The sequence below is a fragment of the Aptenodytes forsteri genome, unplaced genomic scaffold (genome assembly GCF_000699145.1).
Source record: "Aptenodytes forsteri isolate BGI_AS27 unplaced genomic scaffold, ASM69914v1 Scaffold265, whole genome shotgun sequence".
Classification (NCBI taxonomy): domain Eukaryota; kingdom Metazoa; phylum Chordata; class Aves; order Sphenisciformes; family Spheniscidae; genus Aptenodytes; species Aptenodytes forsteri.
Window position 1 is genome coordinate 2,165,833 of NW_008796175.1, and position 5,675 is coordinate 2,171,507.

The 5,675-nt window shown below is 46.1% G+C and overlaps 1 protein-coding gene across 1 annotated transcript in view; it reads right to left on the reverse strand.

Moving 5' to 3' along the window:
* The window catches only part of PLS3 (plastin 3), a 50,206-nt gene extending 45,289 nt beyond the window's left edge, over positions 1–4,917 (reverse strand). Inside the window, exon 1 of the mRNA XM_009287603.2 lies at positions 4,802–4,917. The gene's annotated coding sequence lies outside the window, so the exon portion shown is untranslated. The remainder of the gene's footprint in view (positions 1–4,801) is intronic.
* Between the last annotated feature and the right edge of the window lie 758 nt (positions 4,918–5,675).

Sequence of the window (5,675 nt, forward strand, 5' to 3'; positions counted from 1 at the left end):
GAAGTAAGCGGCTAACATGTCCTGCTGCCAACCGCCAATCGAGTAGAAGCAATAAGCGCGTGGACAGTAACTTTAACCCAATCATAGCTTATAATTGAGCGCGTGTACAGCTGTAATTAACCAACCATAGGTTGTTATGAAGCGCGTGCCTATAGTAGATAACTATATAAACCCTGTTATATGCATGAATAAAGGAGAATGACCATACTCATATTGGGATCCGTCATTACTCCGGAATCGGCAACTCCCGTCCGCCGTCGACACTGAACAAAGGGAAACTCCGACAAAAACCTGATCAAATTTAAGAGACACACACATTGCTATGAATGTAACCCAAAGTGCTCCAGTCTCCAATTCCCGTTGGAAGCTAATGGGTACATCAGAGATGGGATGCTCTCGTGAAGCAAAAACACTCATCTCACCACTCTATGTTGACACAAACTGCATCAGTTCGTAGCCACTATTTCTGGCACTAACAATGCAGAGTGTTACGTGGTACTTCCAGCACACAGCAGCAGTATCACACCTCGCTCGCCCAGTCAGCTCCTGCGATGCCAAGCTGCAGATACTTTGAGGGAAAGAGCATATAGAAAAGCAGGACTTTAGCTATAGTTTTCAGATTCCAATACAACAGGCAGGGAAGAATGTGTAAATGGCACACAGGTGACCGTGCAACCTTGTTTCAGTAACAACCCACTGCACATCACCTTCCATCTAATCCAGAGAGGGTACAAGCTTCTGTTATCCAAGGTCTTCAACCTGTGTTTTAAATATCTTGTGCATTCAGCTCTGGAGACCCCTAATTTGATCCCTAACATATTGGCAAAAAATCAGTCCCATATATATAAATTGAGTGCAGAATCACATGCCTTCCTATTTTCCTTCTAGTATCAAAATACTTTTCATATGTCAATCTTCAGAAAAAAGCAAGGGAGAACAAAGAGGATTTTTCTTAAGCTTCATTTCCCACCACCTCCATGAGACACAACAATTTCAGTAGGAATCCAAGAGGATGACCCTAGAGCTCTGCAATTAATTCTTTTTTTTTTTTCCCTAGCAAGACAGCCTCCCCATCATCTGGAGCCAAGGCAACAGAAGCAGTTCTAGCAAACAAAACTCTGGCAGGAGCCACACTAACAGGACCCAGGTCAGGGGCAGGATTACCTACTGCACGCCAGAGGCGAGCCCTCTCTGGCTACTGCACCAGCAGTCACTGACACCTCCTGCAAAACACAGCATCTCCCCAAACCACAGCCTCGTTCAGCACCTGATATTGGAAACACTGATACAGGGCAGCAGCACTTCTGATATTATTCAGCCAGTCTCATCTCCCAGAGTATCAGATTTTCTTCATTATGCTTTTTCCCAAATTGGTGTTTTGTAGGTTTTTCCTTGTCTTGACCTGACCCTGCAGTGGGCAACAGCTCACATTGCCTTGTTTAAGTTCCTGTATTTATACAATTTTAAAAAGCAGCCTAGCTACCATTTTTTTCAAGCAAAATTCAGTGTCCTCTAGCAAAAGAATGTCTGTAGTAAAGACATAACTGCAGGAGTCAGTTTTTCCACTTTAAGAATTTGAGATATGAACAAATAGCCCCTTGACTCGCAGCTGAAGTAAAAACATGCAACTTAGACAAAGGCTGAAGGCTCTGTCCCTAGGCTTTGGGAGAAAAAAAATCCTTCTAGTGTCCTTCTGCAGTCAGTTTCATGACTGTTTACAAAGGTTTTATGAGAGACAATATTTCACATTAAGTTTTTTTTACAGTCTAGTCTAGAATAGAAGAACCAGAAACAGAACAGGCCAAGGTGGAGTCTACAAAAATTGAAGAGAAAAGGCATTTCAGAGAGACATTTGATCAACAAGGTCACGTAAACTATTCCAGGCCCACAGAGCATGCTAGTCATAAACAGTTGTGGAATAGGCAACAGGCAGAGCCTCCCTGCCCTCCTCCCATCGCACTCCCCTGCTCATTTATTCCCACCCCAGCCCTAAAAAACCGTAGAGGCTTATGGCTAAGCTGGAGGCTTCAATTGCTAGGCAGCACCGCCTGCTTCCACTTCCCGGATGAGCCACACGCTGCCTTCCCCCGCGGGGCAGGCAGGAGCCTGCAAGTAGCTGGCGTTTGCTACCACCCTGTAAAAAAAAAAAAACAAACTTGCTGCCTCACACAAGCATGGCCAAGGACAGTGGAAAACAAATTAAACAATGCAAGAAGTCAACAGATGAGGTTCACGAGGCAGAGAACAGATGCCCAGAGCAAGGAGACACTCGACTCTTCCGTTCTGCTATCCCATGGCCGACCACTCAGACTTGCCTGAGAAGTCTTGGTTTTGAGGCTTGGCTTTTCCAATAGGCAGTAGGGGAATGAGATCACCACACCAGATACTGGTCAACCTCTTGCCCTTAATGTTTTTTTCTGTTTTATAAGAAAAGGGAGGAGTGTGCAGCTCAGGTCTGGACAGACAGGACTGAGCCGGGGGCTGTGGGGCCAGCAGTCTCCTGGCCCTTGTACTTTTCCCCGCAGCACTTGAGCTGGGACATACTTAAACTGGCAGCCTAATGCCTAGTGCAGCCCCAAACTGTTGCTGTTCTTTTTGCCTGGCATCAGAACACTGGTCAACATGAAGGCAAGATGATAAAAGGCTGTGTTTTTAGGCCAGGATTGCTCTCTCCTCTTAAATGCATGGCCTCCAGCCATCGGAGCAGCACACATGCCCTTTCTCACCCAACTCCCTGCCAAGCTCATACAACATTCAGTTGTAGGAAGCACTTGCCTTCATTTTCAGCTGACCAGAGCTCTGTCCTTCCTTCCTAGAGCTAGTGACCTGCAAGTCTGCTGGACCTTCCTCCATGAAAGCACCTCCCCATCCAGGAACTCCTTCCATCCCCAAACAGTCCCCCAGACAGCGGAGCCTCAGGGTCCTCTTGCCACCCGTAGGACACCTTGCTATCGCTCTAATATGTTACCATTGCGGGAAATGAAGTATAAGAGCTTCTGCCAGTATTTTCTTAACAACTGCCTAAGCCAAGATAGGCATTTAAGGAATCAAAAAAGGTCTTGACTCCTTCCTGCCCCTGAGGCTCCGTGACAGGGCATGCATTCATCTCTTCATCCCATCCAGCCAACTCTCTCCACTAACAAGGATGGACATGGGGCTCTTTCCAGGCCGCTGGACTACAGAGCCCGTGGTCTACAGTTTTCAACTCTTTCAGGTCCTGCAAGAAGTATGACTAAAACTTCACTCAATATCTACGATAACTACATGGCTGACACTCAGACATTTGGCTGTACACCTCCCTGACACCGGTCACCTTAGCACTTTTGGATGAATTAGCAGCAAACAGATTTTCTGAGTTATTTTACAGTTGAAGGGCTTCCAATGGCTGCCAGTGCCCCAGAAACCAAGATGTGAACGTGTTGTGTACAGTTTTCAGCCTGCTGAAAAGAAAGGCTATTTTTAATCCAAGCCTACGTAGGGTGGGGCTCAGTCTCCAACCAGGCCAAAAAGCCACTGTAATCCACAAGACCAATGTCTGGCAACCTTTGCTTGCAGGCTGATGTCTGTTCTATTTTGGGAATGGGAGGAATTTAGAATAAAAAGATATATAAATTAAAAACAAAGGAGGCTATGAAAAGTGAATAGAGGGAAGGGCCAGACTTATCCTGTGTATTTTGGTCTAAAGAACAGGGCTCTAAAAGAACACAGATCAGAATTACTTTATTTTCCATTTCCTACAGCAGTTTATAAAGCATCACTTATAACATGGGCTGAGAAGAGTACAGCCCCAGTATATTTTGTACAGGAGAGCCAACCTGCGGCTCCTTGCACAGCAGTGAGACCCTTGGGAGGACAAGGCAGGAAAATGGTCACCAGCCATGGACATACCACTGGGATCCTATAACAGAAGGTTTCCTATCTCAGACACCAGTACAACAGCTGTTGGGACACCTTGTTCTTTTGTGATGTTGGGACTGCATAAAAGGCAAAGCAGAGCCACCAAAGTGACCTCAGGATTGGAAAATAAGAGAAGTTATGCTTATTTACGGTTTATGGCCAACAGGCAACCAACCCACGAAGAGCAGAGATGTTTTGTATGCTCTCAGCACCGAAATGAGCCCAAGATCACACATAAACATACCACTAGGTTTTATTTGTTACAGGCACTGTCTCAACTTGGCATTCAAGCCAACTCAACACAGCCATTTACTTCGCCATATTAACCCCACCTTCCTTGCAGTACACAGGTCATTGGTCTAAAAGAGGGTACGTATAGCTTCTCTCACTGCCTTCAGATGCCCCTTTAACATCCATCCATCCATAAACTGTGAAACGCTCACATAGGCATCAGCATCTCTACAGCTCCTTCTTCACTTGTCCAGGGCTGGATTATTAACCCCACTACTGAAGTCTGCAACTACTTCTCTTGGCAGAATGCAAAAAAGGGCAGAACAGAAGAGACGGTATACTGGGCTAAGTGGAGGATCAGCAATGATGAACCTCAAGCACTGCTATCATTTTGGTCACGGACTTCTTAGGAAAAAAGCCAACACCTAAGCAACACTGTAAAGTTCAACCCAGATATTATAAGCATAGCAGCAAGATTGGATGCTGAACACCCCTTAACACTAGATAATATGTTCATGGCCAACATCACTTCTTCCTTCCTTGTTCCACCCATAAGTGACAGCACCAACTACCTGCTCTCTCACTTCCCTCACTAAGAGCAGTATGGGGGAACAGTGAATGAGACAGCAAACTCTTTTCAGCTTTAAAAAGAAAAAACAAAAAAAAAGCTTACTTCAAAACATCAGAAATTAGGTCTCCTGCAGAGACACTACACCTTATCTTCTCTTGAAGATCACAGCAATAGTCTCTCTTCCCAGCTACGCAGTGGGGACTCCCAGCAGCATCTGTGAGCTGTCACTCTTTTTACAGGAACAAAAAACCTACTGAAGAGGCAGGAAAAACAGCTGTAAGCATTTCAGAGAAGGAAATGAGGCAAGGAGACTGGTTAGAAGCATGTGGCCCATATGGATTGACATGAGCAATCGGCAGCAGTCCTAACCAGAGCTTCCCATTTCAGACAGTTGTCCTGCTCCCCACATCCTCAGATGCATGTCAAACCAATAATTATTTTATTTCTTTCATACTGATTCCCAAATGTCAGTAGCGTACAGGCCACTGTGCCCTGTGGGGACAGTCCGGACATTGCAGGAGGAGCCAATTCACCCCCAGGAACATGCACATCACCCCGCAGCACAGGGCGTTGGAGAGCACGGACCAGCCTGGCACAGGGGGACACAAGGAAGGGGACCTAAGGCAAGCAGCCCACCTGCCAGGGATACTGCATGTCCACGGGCAGTGGTCACCCTCATGGCTCACGGCTGCTGAAAGGTGGAGATAAACTAACAGGAATCAACTGGCAAAACAAGCAAAAGGGAAAGAATGGCTCTCAATAGAGCCATCTCTGCTGATAGCAGCTCTCCTAGGGACATGGAGGTTACCTCTTCATCATCACGCCACTCACAAACCCAGTGACAAAACTAGCTTTGAGTAGCCTAAGTGTTAACCCACAAAACCCAGACGTGAAACACTAGCTGTCAGAGGAGCACACATTATATAATTCTTCCAAGCGGGCCAGACAGGACTTGCTTGTCGTTCTTGGCATTTTT